This window comes from Mytilus galloprovincialis, chromosome 4 (assembly GCF_965363235.1).
Source record: "Mytilus galloprovincialis chromosome 4, xbMytGall1.hap1.1, whole genome shotgun sequence".
Taxonomy (NCBI): domain Eukaryota; kingdom Metazoa; phylum Mollusca; class Bivalvia; order Mytilida; family Mytilidae; genus Mytilus; species Mytilus galloprovincialis.
The window spans coordinates 32724726-32739488 of record NC_134841.1 but is presented as its reverse complement, the minus strand read 5'-3'; the positions used below and the strand labels follow the sequence as shown (position 1 = coordinate 32739488).

Here is a 14763-nt window from a genome sequence, read left to right as displayed (position 1 = left end):
ACTGTAAATTCAAACAAAATTTCCAAGTATTTATTGCTTGGTAATGCTAAACATTGGACAAACAAAATACATAATTGTTGTTATTTAAGGACATGATCAAAATAAATCATGCTATCAAAATTTACAATATAATTTTATTTGAGTGAAATCTATCCTGGTATAGCAATTTTTATTAAAAAAAATGTATCAAAAATATGATTTTCAGTCATTGGAAAATATTTGGATTAACTGTAGTATACGGATATGTAGTTCCTTGCAGACTATCTTCTTTTGTTAAGGTGGTACCTAACACTACAGGGAGATAACTCTGTAAAATCAGCTAAACATTTTAATTACATTGCAAAATTAAGAAAATATTTAGCTTCTCAATGATCAATTTTTTTTTAAACTGCTATATATCCAACCAAATTTTATTGAGAAAGTGATTGGTTAAAGGTTTTTGAAATTTTGAAATTTTTGTCAAAGGGTCAAAGTAAATATTTTGTCAGAATTTTATGAAAATTCAACAAGCCAAATTGATTTTAGTCAAGGTGTTAGGTACCACCTTAAATATGTGATAAAGTCGTCAAGTTGACAGTAGAACCTTGAAAAATGTTTAAATTCACATGACGACAATTTAACTTTAAAAAATTGTCTACATTCACAGCTCAACAATTTAACATAACAAAATTGTTGGTTGACAGATGGACAAATTAACTTTTACAAATAATTGTCTACCTACATAGGTGGACAATTTTCCAGGGTGAGTGGTAAGGTTAGGGTATCAAGGGCAGCTAGGGTAAGGATTATGATTAAGGGTTAGATTAAGGAGGTTTGCTACCAAGTTTCAAAATAACAAGCTTTTTAGGGCATTATAAAATGAACCAAAAGAGCAAAAAAAAAATTAAAAAAATAGGTCAATGTGCTTATTTTTGAGATATTAGCCATTGAAATTTTGGCGGGAAAATAATCTTTCTTGACAAGTTTAAGTGCCCAAAAACTAATAAAAAATAACAAGGATTTTATAAGACTTCAATAGATAGCTTATAATTACTCATGTAAAAGATTTATAAAAAGAAAAATTGGGGTCAATGGGCAAATTTTTGTAAGGCATTCAAATGGATAAAACCAGAGAATTCTGAAAATCTGACATAATTCCAAAATATGACAAGCAAACATCCTTAAAGGGTAAGGGTTAGGGTTAAGTAAAGGATGATAGTGAGTTTGAGGGTAAGGGTTATGGTTAAGTAAAGGATGATAGTGAGTGTGAGGGTAAAGGAAATGCTCTATTAATGTGCAATTAAGTGCCCTATATTTTGTTACTCGTGAGATAAAAAGGAAGAGATTATTTTAATATATGCATCTGTTGACTTGTCAATCTGTTGACCTGTCTACCATTCAACCAAAAAAGACTATTTTATTCTATCAAATTGTCAACCATTACAACTATAATTTTCCATTTCATCAAATTGTCAACAATAATAATTATAAAATGAGAAGTGTAAATATAAGTATTTGATTTGCAAAGGAATACATATATAAAGCCGGGACTAGATATCTGTATAGTACATTTGAGCCAAACAAATAACAGCATTAAAACAAAAATTTGTTAATTTACAGTAAATAGCGGATTGCTGAACCAACGCCTCTGAAGTTTCGTGAAGGTAGAGATTCCTCAAGTGGATACCGACGGTATGCAGGGTTGTCAAAAGAAAGAAAAAATCTAATAGCCACTAGATTGACAACAACACTTAAGTTATCTGCAATTTTTATTAAGTCGACATGTTTCACCGATTAGATCGGCGTCATCAGGACATAGTATACATAAAAATAAGCTCTGAAGTACTAAAATGCGGCATCAAATATTTGACGTCATAGTGTTCTATTATTGTCCATGTTGTTATTGGTTACATGTATTGAATGTATTTAGTGAAAGAGAATGAAATATGTTAATAAAGTCATACAGTTTTTGAGAATAAAATAAAATAAAATATAATAAAATGTTTTAAAATTTGAAATGTTCTTATCTAATGTTTGTCACTGGTAAAAATGTTGTATATTCCTCGGACTTTCACTTGGTTCATCCAGTTGTTTTCTGTGGGTTCATCATTACATACAGTTTGTTGGCTTGAACTCTGAGTTGGTCCCTTGTATGTTTTGTAACAATTTGTACTTTGGTAAGTTGGTATTTCTTCCAACTAGATATCCGTAGCTGTTGGTGGTATATTTTAGCGGTTTTGTTATTTTAACGTATATAACATCATCATCTGAATCTTCTGAATCACTGAGTTGTAGATCTTCTTTAAGTATGTCCATAGATGGCATCTCTGATGTCTCTTGAATTTTGAGTGGAGTTGGAGCTGTATATTTTGGTGGCGCTGCCACGATCCTAAATTTTGGTGTTATGTCATATTTGGTTTGGGCTTCTACGGGTGGAACCCATTTGGCAATTGGGTCAGCTGCGGCTTTTGGTGTTGCTGTTTTCTCATTAAAGTCTGTAGTTACAAACTGTAACCCATTTGGCAATTGGGTCAGCTGCGGCTTTTGGTGTTGCTGTTTTCTCATTAAAGTCTGTAGTTACAGACTTTAATGAGAAAACAGCAACACCAAAAGCCGCAGCTGACCCAATTGCCAAATGGGTTTCTCATTAAAGTCTGTAGTTACAGACTTTAATGAGAAAACAGCAACACCAAAAGCCGCAGCTGACCCAATTGCCAAATGGGTTACAGACTTTAATGAGAAAACAGCAACACCAAAAGCCGCAGCTGACCCAATTGCCAAATGGGTTCCACCCGTAGAAGCCCAAACCAAATATGACATAACACCAAAATTTAACCCATTTGGCAATTGAGTCAGCTGCGGCTTTTGGTGTTGCTGTTTTCTCATTAAAGTCTGTAACTACAGACTTTAATGAGAAAACAGCAACACCAAAAGCCGCAGCTGACCCAATTGCCAAATGGGTTCCACCCGTAGAAGCCCAAACCAAATATGACATAACACCAAAATTTAGGATCGTGGCAGCGCCACCAAAATATACAGCTCCAACTCCACTCAAAATTCAAGAGACATCAGAGATGCCATCTATGGACATACTTAAAGAAGATCTACAACTCAGTGATTCAGAAGATTCAGATGATGATGTTATATACGTTAAAATAACAAAACCGCTTAAATATACCACCAACAGCTACGGATATCTAGTTGAAGAAATACCAACTTACCAAAGTACAAATTGTTACAAAACATACAAGGGACCAACTCAGAGTTCAAGCCAACAAACTGTATGTAATGATGAACCCACAGAAAACAACTGGATGAACCAAGTGAAAGTCCGAGGAATATACAACATTTTTACCAGTGACAAACATTAGATAAGAACATTTCAAATTTTAAAACATTTTATTATATTTTATTTTATTTTATTCTCAAAAACTGTATGACTTTATTAACATATTTCATTCTCTTTCACTAAATACATTCAATACATGTAACCAATAACAACATGGACAATAATAGAACACTATGACGTCAAATATTTGATGCCGCATTTTAGTACTTCAGAGCTTATTTTTATGTATACTATGTCCTGATGACGCCGATCTAATCGGTGAAACATGTCGACTTAATAAAAATTGCAGATAACTTAAGTGTTGTTGTCAATCTAGTGGCTATTAGATTTACAGTAAATAGAAAAAATTACAGCATAAAGAAATGAATCGTTTGGCTTTCAGAATTATCATTTAAGGATTTTATTATATCTTGTCTGCATGATTGTTATTGTCCATTGGATTGACCACACAAGGCAGCAGTAGAAACGCACCTGTAAAAGAAATAAAATAATATTTCATTTCTTGACAATCCATAGTAATTTTAAGTAATGCTAAAATATATGAATTCGGTAATGTTTAAATATTTGAGTGTTAATTTTTCTTTTAAATAGACAGAATTTGTTGTATATAAAAATACTTGTTTTCTATTCAAATTTATTGATTTACCAAAAAATATTGCAATAGAGATTGTGTAGCTAAACTTGTCATAGAATGAAAGCCATTTGATTCAATAATCTAATTTTGATTTCAAGGTGTTAACATCACTATTACCAATATTAAATTAATTATTTATTGAGTGTCAGACAAGAGCAGAAGCTATAAAGCTGAAAATTTGAAAAATTTACATACAATGTACATGATAAAATTATTCAGAATACCGGTATTTCGATAATCTTTCATTGGTAATTGGTTCTAGTTTTATGACATTTACTTTGTTTTCTCCTTATATTGAATGAAGAAATGAATTCTTTGGAAATTTGTATTGAAAGAAATACAAAACTAAATAAGAAGAAAAATATAATTAAGACATCTTATCTATGCGACAGCACTTGCCATTTCATTGCAAATAAATGTGAGGTTATCTCCCCTTTTCAAGTATTCACAGTTCTTTAATATGATAAAAACAACAGTTCTTTTTATGATTCAGTTCATGGTTATTATGTAAAAGTTTAAAAATGGTACAAGAGAAAGTAGATAAAAAGGACTATAAACCTTCTGAACTGTTTAAAGCATTAAAAACATCTGATTTACATCTATAAAGGCTGCAGTAGAAAATATAAAGATGAAATATAATTGCAAATAATAAAGATTTATAGAAATTTAAACTGTCCATAACATTACATCAATTAATCAAATTTGTAGAAGGGTAGTAATGCCCTTTACCATCAGGCGTCAAACGGTCATTATCGGCTACTGTTAGCATCAAATTGATTGATAAAAATATCCTTCTGGTGATTTGTCAGAGGTCTCAAATAATGATTGTTACAGTTATTTTTTGGAAAAAAATTATAAGGCCACACTAATTTGATTCCTTGTTCGACGGACCCACCTGCACCTATTTTTTTCAAAACAGAATTTTTTTTATATTCCCGTTTCCCGCATCCGGAAATGTAATCGTGTCTATTTCCCGCACCGTTTTTTTTTGTAAATATTATAAAAAGATATCAACATTGGTTTCTTTCCCCCTTACTTATATTCCCTATCAAAAAATGTTCGTTGTTAGAATAAAGTACAAAGAACTTCTGAAGGATTTGCCTTCAAATGCAATTATATTGTATGCTGACAAAACAAAACTATCTATAGCCGCTGCATGTTTATGCACCTGTCCTGATTGATTCAGGGGCCTGTCATTCAGCAGTTATCGTTTGTTGATGTTGTTCATTGGTATTTTCCTGTTTGGATATATAAATTAGTTCGTTGGTTTTCCTGTTCGAATTGTGTATGCTAATAATTTTGGGATCCTTTATAGCTTGCTGTTTGGTCTGTATCAAAGCCCTGTTTTAAAAGGCTGTACTTTGACCTGTACTTGTTATTGTCAGGTTGAGAACAACCCTCCCTCAGACAAGGGGTCATTTTACTGATGTAGAAAAGAAAATAGAAATACCAAGGATTTGTATAGTTCTTCTATACAAAACCTTTGAAAACTTAGAATTTTGTACTCAAAAAGAGGACAGTTACATCCTATTTTAAACAACTTTTTCTAAAAGAGGGGTCCACTTATTTTGAATAATATTAAACTGTTAAAGTAAATGTGTTAATTTAACATGGTAACATGGTTAAAGTCCAGGAATATTACAAAATTCTTGGACATGTTTTGACCATTTAATACTAGATAGATATATTGTTCTTTGAAAAAATATGAGCCCTTTTGTGCAAACAAATATATTATAACTTATATTGATCCCTCATAAAACATGTAAAAGGGATATTTATAACATTAAGGGGTTGCCCCCAAACTGATTATGACTTGGATTGAGAATTGTCTCATTGTCAGTCACACATACATAGACCAGATTTAATTATTTCTTGTGAACAGGAAAAAATACTTCAGAAATTAAAAAATGTCAAAGTACAAGTTATAAATCAAGTTTTATTATTGTCAAAACATACTATTTTATGTTTACAAAAAATATAATCGCTCGCCTTTACTTTACAAGCTTCGCCTCAAAAATTTGCAAATTAAATATTTTTTTATTAAAATTTTCAAATCGCTCGCTCGCACCAAATTTTGGAGTCCAAAAATCCGTAGAACAAGAAATTAAATTGGTGTGGCCTAACTTGATTCTTCAAAATTTGTTTGATTTTTTTTCATTGTCTAAAACTTTCCATTTTATTGCATGCTCCAAATTTTACAGTCGGCGTCATTCAGTAAGAATTTTTACGATTATTGGTTATAAAAGTACCCCCATTACCACCCTCTTGTATGTGGACAAATAAATATTTTCTCACCTCAAAAAGATCCAAATTCTACTCCGGCCAGTATCCAACAGGACAAGCTGTGATGCTAACCTGTAATACAAAGTTGAATCAGTTATATACAGCTAATTTCCTAATGCATGCAGATGAAGACTTTGGTTAGTTTGCTTGCTTTGTTTGTATAGTGTACAATTATATTGGGAAAATGTCCAATTGAATTTAAATATGATATATACAGGTTTAACTATGTCATATATATTGTTTGGAGATGTCAATCTTAATTACAAAGCTTGAATAAACAATTATACAAACAAAGCAAGCAAGCCAACCAACGTTTTACTCTACAAGCATTAGGAAATTACCTGTAAACTCTTCAAAAATCGACAGTGGATTAAATGATTTACATTGTGATTAAGGAAAACATGGATTTCTGTGGATATTAAATGATAGAAAGTTGGTTGATAGAAAATTGGTACTTTGTTCAACATTTAAGTTTGTGTTTCATAACTACTCAAGAAATCCAGTGGATATTTAGTTTAAATCTTGATAAATTAAAAAAAGTCAATCAAAGAGCAGATAGCTCTGAGGGATAGGATTGCCATTGTTTGTATTGACACATGTATACATGTAGCTGTATATTATTATTTTTAAAACTAATTCAACTGCACATGTAAAATATAATTTACGTAATCTGAATAGTTACAAAATAACTAATCCCAGATACAAGTGTAACAGTATGAACAATGTACTTGTGTTTTATTTTTGTACTATCACTTCCAAATTTACTTTCCACAGCAGTCACTGAGACTCAGAGTGAGAGAACGTATTTCACTTGGTATCTTATCACCTATTTTCCTACGTTAATTCACGGAGGAACCCCATTCCTAACTCTTTAAATATTTAATTTCCTTTGGGTCAATGGTCATGACTTATTTCTGTATACATTCCATGGTTTAAATTGCGATGGTTTTTAATATAATACGACGATAGAACAAGTTAATTTTTCTCAATGTGTTGTATTGTTTTAGAATCAGTTGAGTCAGGAACATATATATTATTTAGATATACCAAGGATCTTACTATACAAATCCTTGGATATACTGTTCACAGGTTGAGTGGGGAATCCAGAGCAACCATTCAATCTAATACCCCTTGAAGTCAAGAAAACTATACACATGCACATAATTACCTAAACAAACCCTGAAGCAAGAACGTATATTAAATGTTAAAGGTTCTCTATTTCTTTATGGAAGTACAATATCAAATAGCAGTTTCATAACGGTGACATATAAGAAAAACTCCATCACTTTTTATGACAGAAATAGATTTTTCGGAATTCAGAGAACTCTTGCATTTTTATCAAAACTGGGGAATTCCTTCTGACGTGTTTCTAAATTTATAAAAACACTAAATATAAATACTGCTCAATTCTGACTTTCCGTGTTGTTAAAAACATGCATATAAGTCAAGGGAAATATCAAACATGAAGATTATGAAAAGAACATTATAGGAAAGTTGTTTAAGTTCCGCCCCTTTGGTTTTTTTTACCTTTTCAAGCAAGACAATCATAAGAATCTGAGATGTTCCTTAATGTTTAGAATAAAATGGTTGACGTGAGGGCATGGCCCTGAGCCAATGGTACAAGTCTACAGATTGCTAGAAAGCAATCGTACCCCCAAAACAATTTCTGTTTCAAAACTTGACAGTATCTCTACTATCTTGGACAATTATGTATCCTCTTACCTCTAGAGCTGAATATCTCCATGTAATGCAATCTTTACGATACCCGAATCGTTATTTAATTGACATCCAAACACTTTTAGTTTAAAATAAAAGAATATAGTTCCAATGTCCCACTCGTTGCACTTATGTAATATTTCCATAGGCCATAATTATATTAAAAAAAGTTGATCGTTCACCATCATAGAACTTGTCCGAGATATTATGTGTTATGTGGGGGATAAAAATTTAGGTATATCTACCAATATGTTTGCAGTATCAGATCGTCAATTCTTACTTTCAACACCATGGAACCAGTCCTTACATCAGCCTATAAACAAATAATAAAAGCAGTATACTTGTATGAAATATTCCCTTTACAGGTCAATCCAAGCACTATAGATATACTTGTTAAAGAAATCTGTTGTGCTTGTATTGATAGAAAAAAGTCAGCTGATAAACAGTTCTTGTGGATATGCCATACTGTCCTCATTAACTTTAAAGATCCATGAAATTCTGTTGTGCAGTTTCAAAGGACTTGTAGTGCAACTGTTACAGCAGTATAGGCCTTAATTTAAGTTCCGAGGGGCATAACATAACCCCTAGAAAAAAAAATTGAACCATAATTTCTTCTTTATATGCACAACAACATAGTATTGTGTACATACTTCCTTGTTTTATGAAATTGTGGTTTTAGAGGAGTTGCAATGACAAGAACCAGGCTGACGAACAGGACAGACAAGGTCAAAAATATTATACCCCACGCAAACTCCCATTTTACATGAATTGAGTTCAGAAATTAAAAAATCTATGTAATTATTAAAACTTACTTTAAAAGTCTGATCCAATTGCCATTTTCAGTCTCAATCCTTAAGGACAAGCCCAAAGCTAATCTGTAATTTTTAAACAAATAATCTGACTTATATATTCAGTTACAAAAAAAATATTCTTGATTTATTTTTGGCAAATAGGATATGAATGATGTAAAAAACAAAATTTTGTCTTGCTTAAAAATCGAGCTTCATGTGAAAACCCTGGTTCCACCCCATGAAACTCAATTAGTCTGAATATTAATGATACTTCAGTTAAAACAAGAATGTGTCAACACTACACGGATACCCCACCCATTCGCACTATCATTTTCTATATTCAGTGGGCCGTGAAAAGGGAAGAAAATCTCTCATTAAACATTAAAATTAGAAATCATATAGGGAACATGAGTACTTAGTTTCAAGTTGATTGGACTTCAAGTTCATCAAAAACTACCTAGACCAAACACTTTAACCTGAAGCGGGACTGACAGACGTAGGAATGTACGAACGAAATAAGGGACAGACCAGAAAACGTAATGCCCATGAATGGGGCATAAAAACATGATTTATTTCTTTGTGTCTACTTTCTATGTTTGTTGTGATTTATGTGCCTCGTACCAATCTATGGAGTAAAGCCAATAGAACCATATTTTTCAGTTTATTCTAATTGTCACAGGTTAGTCCATTGTTGGTTGAGCACTCACAAACATGTTTAATCAGTGGCAGATCCAGAACTTTTTATAAGGGGGCCCCTCTGACTGACATAAAAAAAGGGGGGCACTTCATGCTTCAGTGATTCCCTATATAATCAACTCGTGTTTGGAGATATGAATGAAACAAATTCAAATAAATATATTGTTTGATGTCTTATGTACATTTTCATTTCTAAAAATTTCATATCTATCAATCTATAAAAATTGTATGGCTATTTTCCTTGGTAGAATTGGAAACAAAAGTCATTATTATTCAGATTAATGTACACAAATCAAAACATTTTTAAGCACGATTTTTTTAAAACATTTTCTCATTGTTGAAGGACATGTCTGTGAACTTTGCAAAATCACTTAATCCTACTTACATTGCCTATATTTCTTCAAGTCTTTCACTTTGGGCTGCTTCTTCTGTCCTCTTTGGTAGAATTGGAAATAAAAGAAAGTCATTATTAGTCAGATTAATAAACACAAACCAAAACATTTTTATAAACAATTTTTTTGATACATTTTCTCATTGTTGAAGGACTTGTCTGTCAACTTGAATATGAAGAACAGCAATAAAATAAAAGGGTTTCTTTATAAGAATGTTTTTTTTGTGGATTGAATCGGTCAATTACTATCAAATATCAAATGTATATCATTTCAAAATTACATAAAAAGATCCCTTTGAATAACGCACACCATATCCTGAAAAAAAAGATACCACTGAACTATCCATAGAACAAAAGCAAGAAACAGACAATAAAACCTGACCAATCAGAACTAGCTCAGAAAACAACTGTTAATTGTTAGAAAAGTCTTTGCACTTGAAGCACAATGTATTTCTGAAATGATCATTTGATATTTGTTCTGTCAATATCAAATTGTTTTCAAATTAAGATTAATTTAATATTCTGTTACAAAATTCGACTATTAAGGTGGTACATCTGACCTTCAAAACAGCGGTACTCCAAAAATAACCCCTGGTTTTCTGGAAATCTTAAATTAGTGTACTATAGAGCGCATTAATCCCAAATTTTTTAATGCAAACTGACAGACAAGTGAATTTTAGCTCAAAATGGTCGAAATATATTTCTCTTTCACCAAAAGTTTCATTTCTGCAAATTTGTTGGTTAAATTAAGTAAACAATGACATCAAAAGCACTATTTTGTGTTACAGTAGGCCTACTTTTACATACGTTCAAAATTTGAGGGAGTAATTGGTGGTCTGACACCTACATAACACTAAGGAGATAACTCTGTAAGAAACAGCTGAACATTTTTATACACAATTTTTTTAAAACATTTTCTCATTGTTGAAGGACTTGTCTGTGAACTTGTATATGAAGAACAGCAATCAAATAAAAGGGTTTCTTTGTTGTAGACCAAGTAAATTTGACATTTTCCCTCTCTTATTCTTCAATTTTTCCTGCTTCTTAATAACAGGGACATTAGAAAGAACCAATCGAGCATATCTTTAGTTTGGCTGCATCATTTTTCCATGTGGACTGCTTCCCAAAAATGAAACCAGATAATCTCCAGAAAACTTCAGCATGACATCTCAAAGTCCCCTTCTACAGGCATAGGCAGAAAGCCTGTAGCTGTCGTAGGTCGCTAGCGAACATCCCAGCCGCCCGTCCTCGCGAGTCTGCGACGTAGGCCATCTCAACATCCATGACTGTCGTCCCATTTGGAGGTAACCAGCTACTTCGAGGAAACGCCACAAACAGCAAAATCACTTAATCCTACTTACATTGCCTATATTTCTTCAAGTCTTTCACTTTGGGCTGCTTCTTCTGTCCTCTATGGTAGAATTGGAAATAAAAGAAAGTCATTATTATTCAGATTAATGTACACAAATCAAAACATTTTTAAGCACAATTTTTTTTAAACATTTTCTCATTGTTGAAGGACTTGTCTGTGAACTTGTATATGATGAACAGCAATCAAATAAAAGGGTTTCTTTGTTGTAGACCAAGTAAATTTGACATTTTCCCTCTCTTATTCTTCAATTTTTCCTGCTTCTTAATAACAGGGACATTAGAAAGAACCAATCGAGCATATCTTTAGTTTGGCTGCATCATTTTTCCATGTGGACTGCTTCCCAAAAATGAAACCAGATAATCTCCAGAAAACTTCAGCATGACATCTCAAAGTCCCCTTCTACAGGCATAGGCAGAAAGCCTGTAGCTGTCGTAGGTCGCTAGCGAACATCCCAGCCGCCCGTCCTCGCGAGTCTGCGACGTAGGCCATCTCAACATCCATGACTGTCGTCCCATTTGGAGGTAACCAGCTACTTCGAGGAACCGCCACAAACAGCAAAATCACTTAATCCTACTTACATTGCCTATATTTCTTCAAGTCTTTCACTTTGGGCTGCTTCTTCTGTCCTCTTTGGTAGAATTGGAAATAAAAGAAAGTCATTATTAGTCAGATTAATAAACACAAACCAAAACATTTTTATAAACAATTTTTTTGATACATTTTCTCATTGTTGAAGGACTTGTCTGTCAACTTGAATATGAAGAACAGCAATAAAATAAAAGGGTTTCTTTATAAGAATGTTTTTTTTGTGGATTGAATCGGTCAATTACTATCAAATATCAAATGTATATCATTTCAAAATTACATAAAAAGATCCCTTTGAATAACGCACACCATATCCTGAAAAAAAAAGATACCACTGAACTATCCATAGAACAAAAGCAAGAAACAGACAATAAAACCTGACCAATCAGAACTAGCTCAGAAAACAACTGTTAATTGTTAGAAAAGTCTTTGCACTTGAAGCACAATGTATTTCTGAAATGATCATTTGATATTTGTTCTGTCAATATCAAATTGTTTTCAAATTAAGATTAATTTAATATTCTGTTACAAAATTCGACTATTAAGGTGGTACATCTGACCTTCAAAACAGCGGTACTCCAAAAAAAACTCCTGGTTTTCTGGAAATCTTAAATTAGTGTACTATAGAGCGCATTAATCCCAAATTTTTTAATGCAAACTGACAGACAAGTGAATTTTAGCTCAAAATGGTCGAAATATATTTCTCTTTCACCAAAAGTTTCATTTCTGCAAATTTGTTGGTTAAATTAAGTAAACAATGACATCAAAAGCACTATTTTGTGTTACAGTAGGCCTACTTTTACATACGTTCAAAATTTGAGGGAGTAATTGGTGGTCTGACACCTACATAACACTAAGGAGATAACTCTGTAAGAAACAGCTGAACATTTTTATACACAATTTTTTTAAAACATTTTCTCATTGTTGAAGGACTTGTCTGTGAACTTGTATATGAAGAACAGCAATCAAATAAAAGGGTTTCTTTGTTGTAGACCAAGTAAATTTGACATTTTCCCTCTCTTATTCTTCAATTTTTCCTGCTTCTTAATAACAGGGACATTAGAAAGAACCAATCGAGCATATCTTTAGTTTGGCTGCATCATTTTTCCATGTGGACTGCTTCCCAAAAATGAAACCAGATAATCTCCAGAAAACTTCAGCATGACATCTCAAAGTCCCCTTCTACAGGCATAGGCAGAAAGCCTGTAGCTGTCGTAGGTCGCTAGCGAACATCCCAGCCGCCCGTCCTCGCGAGTCTGCGACGTAGGCCATCTCAACATCCATGACTGTCGTCCCATTTGGAGGTAACCAGCTACTTCGAGGAAACGCCACAAACAGCAAAATCACTTAATCCTACTTACATTGCCTATATTTCTTCAAGTCTTTCACTTTGGGCTGCTTCTTCTGTCCTCTATGGTAGAATTGGAAATAAAAGAAAGTCATTATTATTCAGATTAATGTACACAAATCAAAACATTTTTAAGCACAATTTTTTTTAAACATTTTCTCATTGTTGAAGGACTTGTCTGTGAACTTGTATATGATGAACAGCAATCAAATAAAAGGGTTTCTTTGTTGTAGACCAAGTAAATTTGACATTTTCCCTCTCTTATTCTTCAATTTTTCCTGCTTCTTAATAACAGGGACATTAGAAAGAACCAATCGAGCATATCTTTAGTTTGGCTGCATCATTTTTCCATGTGGACTGCTTCCCAAAAATGAAACCAGATAATCTCCAGAAAACTTCAGCATGACATCTCAAAGTCCCCTTCTACAGGCATAGGCAGAAAGCCTGTAGCTGTCGTAGGTCGCTAGCGAACATCCCAGCCGCCCGTCCTCGCGAGTCTGCGACGTAGGCCATCTCAACATCCATGACTGTCGTCCCATTTGGAGGTAACCAGCTACTTCGAGGAACCGCCACAAACAGCAAAATCACTTAATCCTACTTACATTGCCTATATTTCTTCAAGTCTTTCACTTTGGGCTGCTTCTTCTGTCCTCTTTGGTAGAATTGGAAATAAAAGAAAGTCATTATTAGTCAGATTAATAAACACAAACCAAAACATTTTTATAAACAATTTTTTTGTTACATTTTCTCATTGTTGAAGGACTTGTCTGTCAACTTGAATATGAAAAACAGCAATAAAATAAAAGGGTTTCTTTATAAGAATGTTTTTTTTGTGGATTGAATCGGTCAATTACTATCAAATATCAAATGTATATCATTTCAAAATTACATAAAAAGATCCCTTTGAATAACGCACACCATATCCTGAAAAAAAAAGATACCACTGAACTATCCATAGAACAAAAGCAAGAAACAGACAATAAAACCTGACCAATCAGAACTAGCTCAGAAAACAACTGTTAATTGTTAGAAAAGTCTTTGCACTTGAAGCACAATGTATTTCTGAAATGATCATTTGATATTTGTTCTGTCAATATCAAATTGTTTTCAAATTAAGATTAATTTAATATTCTGTTACAAAATTCGACTATTAAGGTGGTACATCTGACCTTCAAAACAGCGGTACTCCAAAAATAACCCCTGGTTTTCTGGAAATCTTAAATTAGTGTACTATAGAGCGCATTAATCCCAAATTTTTTAATGCAAACTGACAGACAAGTGAATTTTAGCTCAAAATGGTCGAAATATATTTCTCTTTCACCAAAAGTTTCATTTCTGCAAATTTGTTGGTTAAATTAAGTAAACAATGACATCAAAAGCACTATTTTGTGTTACAGTAGGCCTACTTTTACATACGTTCAAAATTTGAGGGAGTAATTGGTGGTCTGACACCTACATAACACTAAGGAGATAACTCTGTAAGAAACAGCTGAACATTTTTATACACAATTTTTTTAAAACATTTTCTCATTGTTGAAGGACTTGTCTGTGAACTTGTATATGAAGAACAGCAATCAAATAAAAGGGTTTCTTTGTTGTAGACCAAGTAAATTTGACAT

At 32.7% G+C, this 14763-nt stretch overlaps 1 long non-coding RNA gene across 1 annotated transcript; it reads right to left on the bottom strand.

The window, feature by feature from the left end:
* Positions 1 to 2887: 2887 nt before the first annotated feature.
* Positions 2888 to 10276, bottom strand: LOC143071917 (uncharacterized). The gene is made up of 5 exons (XR_012976993.1): positions 9834 to 10276; positions 8774 to 8836; positions 8207 to 8274; positions 6258 to 6317; positions 2888 to 3799 (listed from the first exon to the last, which is right to left on the bottom strand). It is a non-coding gene; the product is annotated as an uncharacterized LOC143071917 (long non-coding RNA).
* Positions 10277 to 14763: the final 4487 nt, after the last annotated feature.